The 13,627-nt window shown below is 40.9% G+C and overlaps 1 long non-coding RNA gene across 3 annotated transcripts in view; it reads right to left on the bottom strand.

The window, feature by feature from the left end:
- Positions 1-13,627, bottom strand: part of LOC150088149 (uncharacterized) — a 223,738-nt gene that overhangs the window by 93,415 nt on the left and 116,696 nt on the right. For 2 of the 3 annotated variants that reach the window (XR_016546782.1, XR_016546781.1), the window contains exon 2: positions 1,228-1,340. This is a non-coding gene — a long non-coding RNA (uncharacterized LOC150088149). The remainder of the gene's footprint in view (positions 1-1,227; positions 1,341-13,627) is intronic. The other variant, XR_016546780.1, reaches the window with a different exon arrangement.

Below are 13,627 nucleotides of genomic sequence, written 5' to 3'. Positions count from 1 at the left end.
TTCAGTATCCACGTAATACAAATATGGTACCCAAAAGTGAATGACTTAGTTAAATAGGGGTTTGGAATTATCTCCAAAAATGCAAATTTTTGAACATTACAAAACTGAGATGCCTATAGAAAATCTGATTTATAAAAATATGCAAAGCAATCTCACTTATGCAAATTATTTGTCCTTTTTGTAACACAGAATATTATTTGGCCTTCTGTAACGGTTTTATTATAAGAGTTAAATCGGTGAAAAGTTAGGCAGGTACGAAGAAGAAAGTTGAGGAGGGCGCGAATTAGATTATTCCTTCTATAAATTGAAAATAGAGATATACACTTTATTATAAACACTTTCACGGTCATAAAAATATGGAAATTCCTAAATATGCCATTGAGCGTGTTTAGTATTATACAAAAATATGAAAATACTCTGATCATGTGAAGAGAAAATTACATCCGCTAATATTTCTTTGTAGCCTTGAATCTTCGACAGCATCGACCTAGGAAATGGTCAACAATTTTATTCATTAGTTTCTGACAATTTATATGCCTTCATATTTATTGAATTGCATCTGAACTAGAGGCTCAGCTTTCCATATCAAGTGGAGAAGGATTGAGTTCCAATTCTGTCTCGACAAAGAAAATCTTTTAATTTATTTTCACATCGTACAGTTACTTTGATTCAAATGAGGGGTTGCACAGTTTTTAATCCCCGAAACTCGGCTTTTTTATCCTGCAAAATTGCCACACCTACTATACGATACATGAAATTTACAGACATGCATACCGGCTCCTCATAATCTTAGATGCCTCAGTTTCAACTTAAAACAAACAAAAATGCGAACAAAGTAGCTTCGTATGACCGGAGTAGAATCCCAAAGATACAAATGTTCATTTTATATGTATCCAACTTGCTGGAAATTTATATTGATTTAGTTCAATAGATGTACTGATAATGGCTGAAGTAAGAACAATTTCATTCAGTTTAAATTATCTTTCTCAACAACTGTCTGGAGCTATTCTATATCCTGTAGTTCAAGGATTCCCAATCTGGTACTCGCGAGCGCCAAGTTCATTGCCTACTTCGTAAAGCCTATCTCCATTTAAATTGACTGGAGCGCAGTGATGGAAGGCTGACCCATTAAAGTGTTCAACAATGTAAAAAAAAAAAAAAGGGTTGTGTTCTTCTCTTTCTGTTAGTTTAATATTATTTTAATAACAAGAAAAACAAAAAACTTACCTTCGGTCTTTATAAAAGAGACTATCCTCGTAGACATACTCATTTTTTTAAAAAGAACTGCAGGTCGATTTGGGTTCCTCCGCCAGCCCCACTTAAGGTGTGCTGAAAATGCCCTATAATTAACCATAAAATTCTGTAAATTCATAAAATGTGCAAAATAGCTACAAATATTCTTACTTATAGTCATTCTAACCTACGGTCACGTTGGAGACCCTGCAAATTCGATTAAATACGTTTATAGGATGATTCATCCTTCAGTCCTGTATGCTTCCAAGATCTCGAATTCAGCTTCTGCATCCACTCTCTGAAGCATTCATTGATGAATATTGGATGAACAGGATGCTTGCATGCAGGCACAGCCTCACAAATGACATACACATTATCACCATTATAGCAGCCCTGAATTAAACAACTAAAAATGAAAGATTAAGAAAGAAAACTGACTACTACCAAAAAACCTATTACTGGCTGCATCAACTCTCCTCATTTCTGGGATGTTTGTCACTGAAGAATCCCACATCAAACCCTCAGAGCTCATCCATCTTTCCATAACAACTACAATACGCCACACTTAGCTGACTGCTTCATCCCCACAGCATGCTTTAGGTAGTTGGAAACCTGGACTGTATGAAGCATGCGTTAATCGAAAAACAACCATGGTTATGAGGCATCAGTATATTCTCTCTATAAATTGCGGTACTCTGTGTTAGATTTGGTTGTTTGCTGGACGAAAACTGTGCTATCCTTGCCTGAAAGTGACTAACTTAGCCACATTGTAAAAAAAAAAAAAGCTTATCAGAAATCCTGGCATCATTGACGGGATTTGAACCCATGTCTTTTCCACCCGTTAATGGTCATCCTACCCACATTTACTTTATTTTATACTTATTGCGATTTATTTTAATTATTCAACATTAATTGTCTCCGACTAAATTATTAAAACAATGTTTAATGTATTCTTACTCATAATTTTCAACTCAAAAGATCTACATAAGAAACTCTTAGGCTGGAAATTTCGATTCGAGTCTTCTAGCCATGATTCAGTTCTTGTCTTCTCATTTCTCGATGTAAAACTCTTGGCCATTAGCCGTGAAAGGTTGTGTTATTGGGTTGAAATAAAAGTTTATTTATTTATGGCTTCCGTGAAAGTAAATGTCTAACTCATTAATCAGGTTATGGACATAAGAATATTATGAACACCAAAATAGCGACTAATCAGATCCCAGGAACCAAGCAGAAATATTTGGGAAATTCGAAGCTGTTTGTACCAAGTACGCAATCCCACGAAACACAGAAAATATTCTTATTATTATAGAAAATGAACAAAAAGTAATTTAATGCTTTTTTAATGAATACCCTGGCCTTTGCACACTTATTATCTGTGATTTTCTGAAATTAGTGCGAAATGTTGGTGACTGCCAGGATGGGAAAGTCGTCTACTGATCGAGAGGAACACCCAAAGAAGTATTATTGCAGATTTTGCTGTATACCTAGCAGGAAATCAATCCAAAGAAACTTTATTATATCTCCTCTGGCTGGGGGGAAGGTGTTTATATGACAATTCCAAAGACCAAAGTTCTCTGTAGCATTTAGATATGAATAGTTTGAGGTACAAAGAAATACTCATCGCTGTAATTTTCGGAAAATACATATAAGCGAAGATTGTACCTAACAATGCAAATATAGGGAGAGATTGAAGTGGCAGAAAAATTGGTTCAATGAGGTTGAAGGACGGATAAATGGTAGCTGGTAGCTTGTTGTCGCGGGTCTTTTAATTGCTTTGGAGGCATGTGGAGGAATTTTAATGCTAAATCAGATGAACGCTACCAGTGGAGATGTCTATAGAAGAGGCATGCAGCAGAAATTTAAAGTCAGTGTGATAGGGAGTTGAACGAATCGGCGGGAGAAGGGTCATTAATCAACCTAGCCGTATGCTTTTGAAAAAAGGTGGAGGATTTTTTTTGGGGGGTAGGATACTACTCCATATGCGGGGATGGCATTTTAATGTAGGATAGAGTTTACATTTGAGGAAAATTCAGAGGAAACAGAAAACCCATCGCTGGCTATTTCTTGACATGGGAAATAAAATTCTAGTTGTGAAATATTTATGATAAGAAGAACTCAGTGACAATATTTATTTCAGGTAGTGAAAGAAGTAATTTTTTTCGCTTGAAAGCTAAATACTATCAAAAACAAGCGGAGATGGAAAATATTATTATTATTGAGAAAAATAACAGATAATTAAGTTTTATTAGAACCAACATTAGCATTTTTGCCAGACCAAATTGGAGGACGACATTTATGAAAATGATGGTGGTTATTCTAATTTTATTGTATCTGCCGACCAAGATTTCCCACAAGCTTAAAAATAAAGGAGTAAAGCATATTATAATGTGGACATGTGTATATGTATAGGGCGGCACCTAGAACGTCTGTTCAACTCCGCCTCGTGTCTCTGTGAAGAACAGGATCACTACAAATGGGCCAGATATGTGTGTGACGTACGTTTGTGTGTGTTCTGTTGTTATGTTCTGGCCACTTGGCTACCCAGAAGCATCAATCACCTGGACAGATGATTCTGGGTACTCGTCCACACCACGGCAAGGTGGGCCAGTTCCAGTAGAGCACGTAATGTCTCAAAAAGAGACTCTGACCCACCTGATGTTGCCAAAAGGTGGGCCAGATTCCTCCGGGGGGTCCATTCCAGAGGAAAAGAAAGGAGCGAGAGAGGGAAAAAAATATAAAATAAAATAAAATAAACACAACCCGTGGTGCTGGTTGAAATAAAATAAAATATTTAAAAAAAAAACATTAGTGAAAAAAAGACACGTTGGGATAAATAAATAAAAGAATAAAATAAAAAAAAACGGAATAATAATAATAAACAAATAGTAAAAATAAAAAGAAAAGATTCTGGTGCTGGTACAAAAAGAAATAATAAAATAAAAAAAATAAGACTGGTGATGGTGAAAAAGAGGAAGAGGAGTGACTGGTGCTGGTTGACAAAAGGAAAAAAAGTCTTCAATAAATACTCTTGTATCCGGAATAATTCAGATGTGGAACTGGTGACCTTTAGGATCAGTAGAGCTACAATTCTTGCGTACATGAACCATAGAAGAAAATATATTGAATTTTGATGCAATTATGCTGAATTCATGAGCAGCCCAGCACTGCGCAGAAATTTCTAAGTGTTCACTGAAAGTACATGTTTTTTCATCCAGGATAGCAGAGAAGCAAACTATTGTCCCGCTTACACAGGTGTGTTTGGTGGATTGTTTTGGTGCGCTACGCCGGCGTTGATTCTCTTTTTGCGAGCAAACACCTCGGAGGCAAAGTTCTGGAGGACTGAGAGATGGTTCTTATTCTGCAGAAGCAGTTCCTCCCGCCCGGGAGAGAGAGAGAGATCTGGAACGTCAGTTTGGAGCTTCACACTAAGATCGTCGTAGATTACACAGTTAAAGAGCAGGTGACTCCAATCTTCTGTATACCCGCAGCTGCAGAGATCGGTGTTATGAAAGCGAAACTGATAGAGTTTTTGATTGAGAGAGCCATGTCCAGTTACCAGAAAGGAAGTTTCCATAGTTAAGGAGTTAAGGAGCATCAGGTTTTAACTGATTTAGAGAGTAAGAAGGTCACTTTAGGCAAGAATTTTCTTGTGGCCGCTCTAAGTGGGGTGGTGTCCCATCTGGTCTGCCAGATGCTAATTAGCTCGTTAAAACATCTGGATTTCTCATTTTTAGGATCTTCATTTAAATTTAGCTGGATACCAAGTGATTCTGAAAGTGTTTTTTGTATCGAAAGAAGAGACCACGATAGATGACAAATAGATCCAACGGAAGGGACCCCGCAATAACTTGCACTACAGCGGTGTAAACTGTTCTACAGACTCTGAGAATAGAGAGGAGCATGCTCCGCTGGATGGAATTCAGTTTTAACCTCAATTTGGAATTGGTGGCCCGATGAAACTAAGCTCCTGCTGCATAAGTGACTATGGTCAGGAAAACAGCAATATAGTAGAGAAAGAGAGACTCCACTCCCCTCTGGAAATTCTAATAATTGACCCTGTGAATTTTTTGATTTTAGTACTTGTGTGAATCAGATGAGGATAGAAGTAAAGCTTATGGTCAATAATGACCCCAAGGAGTTTTGCTTCAGTGACTATAGGGAGCCGCTTGCCAAAAATTTTGACTTGGGAGGCCGCCTGAGATCCAACTTGGATTTAAAAGCATCATTTTTGTTTTCAATGGATTAATTTTAAGTTTGTTAGCCAATGACCAGGTGGAAAGGTCAGTTAAAATCCGGTTTGCATTCACCTCCAACACCGCACGAGAACTGACTGAGACCGCAATTGTCAGGTCATCGGCAAAAGCAAATATTTTGCAATTCTGGAGAGAGCGGCCCAGCCAGTCTTGAAACACAATGTTCCAGATAAGGGGTCCCAGGACTGAACCTTGGGAGCACCTTCGAAAAACCTTCCTAGAGACTGGGAGGAATTTTGACTTGACAATTATTGAGCGGTCAGAGAAATAGCTTTGAAATAATTTGTACATATGAAAGGAGCATCTGGTAGACCAGAGACGTTCAAGGGCACTGTCCCAACAGACAGTGTCGAAGGCGCCCTCGAAGTCGACCACAATAGCCAGTTCAAATTTCAATTTAGAATTTACAATGTGCCAGACAAAGTCGGACAAGGCCTCCTCGCAAGAATGACCAGGGGTGAAGCCATATTGACATGCAGAAAAGAGATTTTGTTGTTGAAACAGAGCTGTTAGTCGAAGAGCCATAAGCCTCTCCAAGATCTTCCCTAGATTAGCAAGCAGCGCAATTGTCTGTAGGCACGTGGATTTGGGGCAGACTTATCTGGCTTTTTGATAAGACAGAGCAAATAAACCTTGCAAACAGAGAGAAAAATGCCTTCCATGAGGCATTTATTGAAGAGCAAGAGCAAGGTCATAATTTTAACAGCCGGAGAATGAACACATATTCAATCATATCCATTCCTGGACACTTCTTCACGTTGATCTTCTTGACCACCGAGGTAAATTCCTCTAAAGTAAATGGCTCGGTACGTTCCTCAGTGGTGTACTTGTTATTTGCCTCCCGAATTGCCATATGCTCTGGAGAATCTTCAGAAGGATTATCCATAGGAAATAAGTTGTCAAGAATTTTGTTGATAGTCTGTCCAGCCAGAAGTTTCATGAGTTTCAGTGGTAACAGTGCCGAGAACATTAGAGGTAAATGTTCTCTCCCGAGCTATCTTGTACATGAGGCCCCATGGATTTTCGCTGTTGGATTCTTTTACAAAGATGGTCCAGGTTTCTCTTTTTCTCGTTGCAATTGCTTTACTGAAGGCATTCTTTTTGGCAATGTAGTCATTATACAATAGCATAACGTCATCGTCACCAGTTGCGGTGTCGCTGATATAACCTCGAGCGCGATGAACTGATTTGCGAAGAGTAGTAAGGTCCTGGGACCACCAGGAGCGGACTTTAGAGCGGATGGTCTTCTTCTTTGCTGATTTATAGGAGGCTTTTATAAGACATTGTTGAATAAGTTCGGCTAGATTTTCTGCAGAAGTTATCAAACAGAAAAATTCCAGATAGTTTCACATCAGCGGAATAGGTGATTGCTATATGGAAATTGACTCTTTCCATTTTCAGTGACCCGCCAATGGAAATAGCATATGTAAAGCAGAGGCCTGAGCAACTGCAACACCATTCAAGACACTCGAAGATAAAAAAAAAAGAAAAAAAAAGTATATATAACTGTCATATGCAGTGATCAATCAGAGCGAAAATGGCTATCTATTTGTGGGGACTTACTCAGAAGGTCTTTGTGTTAAAATGTATAAAATGCCTTAGTATTGTATTTCATGACATTTTTCCGCCGGTGAATAACAAAAGGAAGAAGTTGTCCAGTGAACCAACAGCGGTAGAATTCATAACGGCGATTAGTATTATTGGATTTCTCCTTCACTTCAAAAAGGGTTGATTGCAATGGCAACAATGAAAACTGGAAGGCAGAGATTTATCTCCGTTTTCCAGAACAGATTTCCTCTGAAGCACAAGTTTCATGAAATGGAAAAATATAGTGGGAAGCAGCCTCCCTTATCGCGGATTATATTCTTATGAACTCTTTCGTAAGAATGAAAGGAAGCATTCGGTAAGATATTTTACGTGTTCAAAGAAGATTCATTTGAACATTTCTGGAAGAAAAGTACGATGTTAATAAGTCAAGTTGTCTTGCTCAGTTTTTCGTGGAACCAAGTAGATACAAAAGAAGTAGAAGTTGGTTTAATTAGTTTACCGGTAATTACAAGTTATCTAAAGCCATGAAGTTTCATTAAATTTTGAAATTTAATATTTCAAATATTCAATATTTGATGTCTATTTATGGAATGAAAATTTCGACTTTTCGGTAAAAAAATGATGCCAAATTCCCTAGAGACCAATGCAATCTCGAGTTTGAAACAGCTAATAAAGGGCCGTTCCGTCCCGGAGAAAAGCATTCCTGAACTTCAGCAGGTGGCTCGTTTTGAAACGTGAATGCACCGCGTTATTTAAAAGTATGACACTGACATTCTATGTTAATAATGCAGTCCGAAATGCTTTAGAATAATTGACGTAGAATTAGCTGAATAGAACAGAGTGAACCATGAATGAATTCGGATTTGGCGCTAAATAACCACAAATCCCAGGTTGAATGGAGGGGAGGGGTGTCAGAATGTCGATCACTAATTTTTTCTGCAGTTTCATTCGAAATTTTAAGGATTCAGATTGCGAATTTTATTTCAGTATTATATTTTCCAAGAACTTAGGAAATACAAGCTCACATAGACAAAGGACAAACCAAATACAACCTAATGTAACATCATAATACTGGCTCACTTTAAAGAATTCATTCAAATGGTTGAAATTATAATTTCAATTACAATTTTAAGTCTGTGCATACACTGAAAGGATATTGAAAGAGAACCACCAAAAGTAGCTAGTGGATAGCACAACAGAAATCAAAGCTCAGCCAGCTTGAACGCGACCAACATTTGATACCCAGTTGGTTCGTAGCGTTACATATGATGAGCATGGGAGGAAGCCGCGATATTATGGACTGCCAACGATTGCAGATGCAAGCTCTCGACTTACCTTTGTGCTCAGTCGCAGATAAGGAACAAACCAACTAGCTTGCACAAATCCTGTGGTACGATAGTGTGTGTGTACGTGCACGCGCGCGTGAAGCGCCAAATCAAATAAGACAACGAGGGCCAATAGTAATGCGTTTTTAAATTGAGTGTATTCTGTGGTCGGTTTACCTGTTTCCTGGACGAAAACTCGAATTTTGAGGGGGAGAGACCATGCAACTCTTGCCTAAATCCTACTAACTTGACCGCGTTGTAAAAATACTCATAAAAATTCCTCGTCTCATTGAAGGGATTCGAACCCAGGCCTTTTCCTCCAGTGTGGGAAGGACAGTGATTATATCCACTCTACTGCGAGGACGTAAATGAACAAAGTGAGAATAGTTGGCCTCAGGCAATGATAGCATGGCTTTTCTCCAGGGAGCATAAGTAGTGGCAAATGACGTTGGAAAGCAAGCTTATGCACTGAAAGGACAAAATTCATGGGATACCTGCTTCCTGGGCAAGGCGACGCTGTCACTCCTCTCGTTAGTGGACGAACCCACCTCTTGGCAAGTATATAGGTACACTGCATCATTGCATTCACGTAGACGGTAATTCGATGTCAATATGGATAAACGTCGTGAGTTAACCGACTTTGAAACAGGGATGATAGTAGATGCCCAACGCATGGGTCACTCTATCCAGGAGGTAGTACAGAAATTGCACTATCCCTTCGACCCTATCAAGAGTGTATCGGGAATACGCCATTTCCGGAATAACATCTCATCGTGGACAGCGCAGGGGGCGGAGAAAGGTGGTGGATGAACGTGGCCGTCGACGTCTGTCTCGCATTGTTTTAACCAACCAAAGACTGACAGTGGTACAAATCACCGCCGATTTCAACGAGGGAGGTGCCAGGAACGTCCCCACCAAGACCATCAGGCGATCATTAGCCGCAGTAGATTATGGGAGCCGTCAACTCACCAGAGTCCCATTGCTAACACCACGACATAGGATTCCACGCCTCAACTGGACGATAGAACATTGGCACTGGAATTTAGATGATCGAGACGGGTCTCATAGTCCTATGAATCCCGTTTCCAGTTATTTCAAGCGAACGAGAGGGTGCATATCTGGCGGAAACCGCACGAAACTATGCACCTGTCATGTCAACAAGGAACTGTTCAGACAGGTGGACAGTCGGTAATGGTCTGGGGGAGGGGGCGTGTTTAACTGGCACACGTTGGGACCTCTAGTACGTCTATACGCATCTCTGAACGGTCCAGGTTAGGTGTAAGGTGTAAGGTGTATTTAGTGTCAGACGGCACCAGGGGTTTCCCCCATCTCCGCGTAGTTTTCATTGTGGGTGTACCAGTTCACTGGAAATGCCAGAGATTTAAAAGTGTATGGATATTGTATATGTGTAGTGCCGTGTACCGTTGTTCATCTGGTCGTTTAGCCGCTGGACCCCTGCTGAGGCCCAACGTTGCCCCACCTTTGCCCCGTGGAGGCAGACCAGGAACCCAGTAGACTTAAGTTACTCTGGCAGGTCCTGCCACCTAATTTCCTGAGATTTCAGTGGCTAGGACCTAAAAAAAAAAAAAATAAATAAATAAATAAATAAATAAATAAAATAAAATAAAATAATAAAAAAAAAAAAAATAAAAAAAAATAAAAAAAAAAATAAATAAATAAAATAAAATAAAAATAAAAAATAAAATAAATAAAGAAATAAAATAATAATAAAAGGATAAATAAATAAAATGATAAGAAAAAAAAAAATGTATTTATATTGCATGCATATATGCATGTATACAAGCACATATATGCACACACAACGTGCATACATGTGCCAACGTTAATCGTGGGGTTGACGTCACTTGAGTTGGGTGCATATATGTGTACATACAAGTACATATATACACACATGCACATATGTACACACAACGTGCATACACATACCAACGTCAATCGTGGGGTTGACGTCGCTTGAGTTGGGCCAGAACGTGGGTGAAGATATTTTGGATGTATTTAAATTTAGGTGTGTGGGACTTCGCTAGCGTGAAGATAGAGAGGAGGGGAAGGCTGAAGACTGGGGGGAGAAAGACAGAAATATGGAGCCAATAGGGAAGACAGCCCCAAGTTTAGTGTGGCATGCCCATGCCCCACCAGAGTGGAAATGAGGGGGGGGCGACGAGAGAATCGTCTCCCCAGGGGAGTAGGGTTTAAAGGTGAAGGGGGCTAGGGTGCCCTCTTCAGGCTGCCGTGAGGCTTTGGGAGCTAAGCTGCAGTTTGTTGTTTGTTGTCTCTATTCTTGTCCACTTGATTCAGATTGGGACACTCATGAGGCAATCCCTGTCCCCCTTTTTTTTTTTTTTTTTTTTTTTTTTCTCCTCCGTTGATTCTCTTTTCTTCTTCTTTTTTTCCTTCTTTTCTTTATTCCTTTCTTTTCCATTCATTTTCTTTTCTTCCACAGTTTTCTTTTCCAGGAATTGTCTCTGTCTTATGCGATTTATGTTACTGTACTATCAGTCTCGATGTATGGCAATTAACACCCTTCTCCTTGTGAAGAGGTCCTGTGCATACTGGGAGAACGCTCGGTACTCCTCTTCCGTGTCAATGAAGTGATGTTCAAGTCCTTTGGGGAGGTAATGGATTTTCGTGATGAGGGTGCATCTGAGGTCTTCGTATTGTGGGCAGTCGTAAAGCAGGTGGTCCCAGCTTTCGACCTCCCCGCACGTGCAATTTGGGTCATCGACGAGGCAGAAGCTGAACAGTTTCTGGTTGAAGGGTCCATGTCCTGTGAGTAACGAGGTCAGGTGCAAGCCCGGGAAGAACCAACCCGGTTGCCTTGGGTATATTTTGTTCAGTTCTGGAAAGAATTTACGAGTGATCTCGCCCTTTGTCGTCTCTGTCCATCTTTGCTGCCACTCCTGAAGGAGGTAGGTCTGTAGTCGGGCTCTTTCCGTTTTTTGACTGCTTGCTGGGTTGATTGTGAAGTCCTGATGATTTGCGGCCACTCCCTTTGAGTGCAAGTAGAGCAGTCCTGCTTTCACAGCTTCTAAATCCAGGGGTAGCGCGCCAGCAAGCACCTGCAGTGCAGGTGTGCTTACCGTGCGGCAAGCTCGTGTGGTTGTCAATAGGATGGTCCTATGTGTCATATCCAGGATTTTCTTGTTGGTTACCAGTGATGTTTTGGTGTACCATACTGCAGCTGCGTAGATTATTGCTGGGATGAAGGTTGACTTATAATATAGCAATAGGGTTCGTTTTTTCAGTCCCCAATCCTTCCTCGTAATCCTAGCCACTAGGGCTGAGTATCTTCTTATTTTCATTCTTATGTGTTTCAGGTGAGGTATGAAGGATAGGTTATTATCTAAGATAACTCCTAAGTACTTCATTTGCTTGGTGAGTTTGATGGTCAGGCCATTTATTTTTATTTGGGGCGGACGCTGTACCTGAAGAGTTCCTTTCAGCAAGATGGATATGGTTTTCGTCGGTGCAATTTTTAGCTGGTTTTTTGTGGCCCAGTAATGTAATTTCTGCATTGCCTGATTGCCGATGTTTTCCAGTTGGACTCTGGAATCTGCCTCAATAGTAACAATGAGATCGTCCGCAAAGGCCTGGGCCTCAGCCAGCCCCAAGTCCTGGCACAGGAAATCGTCCAAGACCATGTTCCAAATGAGAGGACCCAAGACAGACCCCTGCGGACATCCCCTATGTATGTTTCTTGTGATTTTTTGATAATTTGTATTTATTTCCACTCTTCTGCCTGAAAGGTAGTCTTCCATTGCTTTGTATAAGTTGATTGGTACTGCAGCTTCTCTCAGTCTGTTCAGGACGCTCGGCCACCAAAGTGAGTCGAACGCCCCGGCAAAATCGACTGAAATGACCAATAGATATTTTTTCCTGCACTCTTGTGCTTTCCTAAGCAGATCTCCAAGGGCATCCACCGTAGAGGATCCTGGCTTAAAGCCAAACTGATTTTTAGCTGCCAGGCCTGCCCTTTCGTAGTGGTTCTGTATCCGCATGTGGAGTAGCCTCTCGTACAATTTACTGACTACTGAGAGCAGAGCGATGGGTCTGTATGATGATGGATATTCTGGGTTCTTAGTAGGATTTTTCAGAATTAGCTTGGTGTTTGCAGTTTTCCATGCTGCAGGGAATTTCCCTGTTTCCAAACATCTGTTGTAGAGGGTGAGTAGGATTTGCGGAGCAATTTCTACTATTTTTTTCAGTATCTCCGGTTCGATCATATCAAGTCCCGGGCATTTGCGGTTTTTGATCCTGGTAGCAGCCGCGCCGAGTTCCTCATGGGTGAAGGGGGGCTCGAGCGCAGGGGTGATATATTTTTCATTTTCTTCGCAAATCTTATGTTGTTCTTGCAGAGTTAGGGTGGCGGGTTCCTTGAAAATTGTGTCGAGTATATTACCCATTGATTGCTCCCAAGTGGTTGTATAGTCTCCTTGCGAGGTCCTGGTGGTGCTGATCACCTCCCCCCTGGGCAGTTTGTTTGTAGTCACCTTGTAAACTACACCCCAGGGGTCAGTTCTTCCTGTCGTGGATACTAGACGCTCCCAGGAACGCTTCTTGCTTTTCTGTATCGCGTCCGTATACTGATTTCTGACTTCTCGATAGCGCTGTCTTAAAGCCTCCACTTCATGTGCAGGCCAAGTCCTACGGGCTCTCTGGAAATCTTTCCTAGCTTTTTGCATCTGGCGTCGAAGCACGGCTATTTCTGGGGTCCACCAAGGAACAGCACCAGGTTTTGGGTTTTTTCTTTTGATTGTTCGATCGCTAATGGTTTGTATTAGGTCTGTAGTCCCCCTCAGAAGGTCATCCGGGTCATTTTGTGGGTTTATACTGGCTGGGTTGCTTTCTATGGCTGTGATGAGCAGGTTTTTGAATGACATCCAGTCTGCTTTGGCAACTGCATATCTGTTTTTCTGTTGGTTTGTTCGTGTTACTGTTGTCAGTTGTCTGATTATTTTAAAGGTGATTGCTCAGTGGTCTGAGGTAGTCCATGCCTCCTCCACCTTCCAGTCAGTCACAAATCCCTCCAAGTTCCTAGTAGCTAGGGATACATCGATCGTAGCCTCCCAGAGGGTGTTGCAAAAGGTTGGCAAGTGGTGAGGTTGATTTAGCACTGTCAGTTGTGATCCTGCCAAGTAATCCTCAAGGAGTTGACCATTTTGGGTTCCACGCCTGCCAGGGGTAGTACTGTGCCATGTCGGGGATCGACAGTTCACGTCAGCTCCTATGATGATTTTTTGGTTTGGTAGG

The sequence above is a fragment of the Mastigoproctus giganteus genome, chromosome 3 (genome assembly GCF_048544385.1).
Source record: "Mastigoproctus giganteus isolate SK-2022 chromosome 3, ASM4854438v1, whole genome shotgun sequence".
NCBI lineage: Eukaryota > Metazoa > Arthropoda > Arachnida > Uropygi > Thelyphonidae > Mastigoproctus > Mastigoproctus giganteus.
The sequence above is the reverse complement of the archived record's forward strand: the minus strand, read 5'-3'. Positions and strand labels throughout refer to the sequence as shown.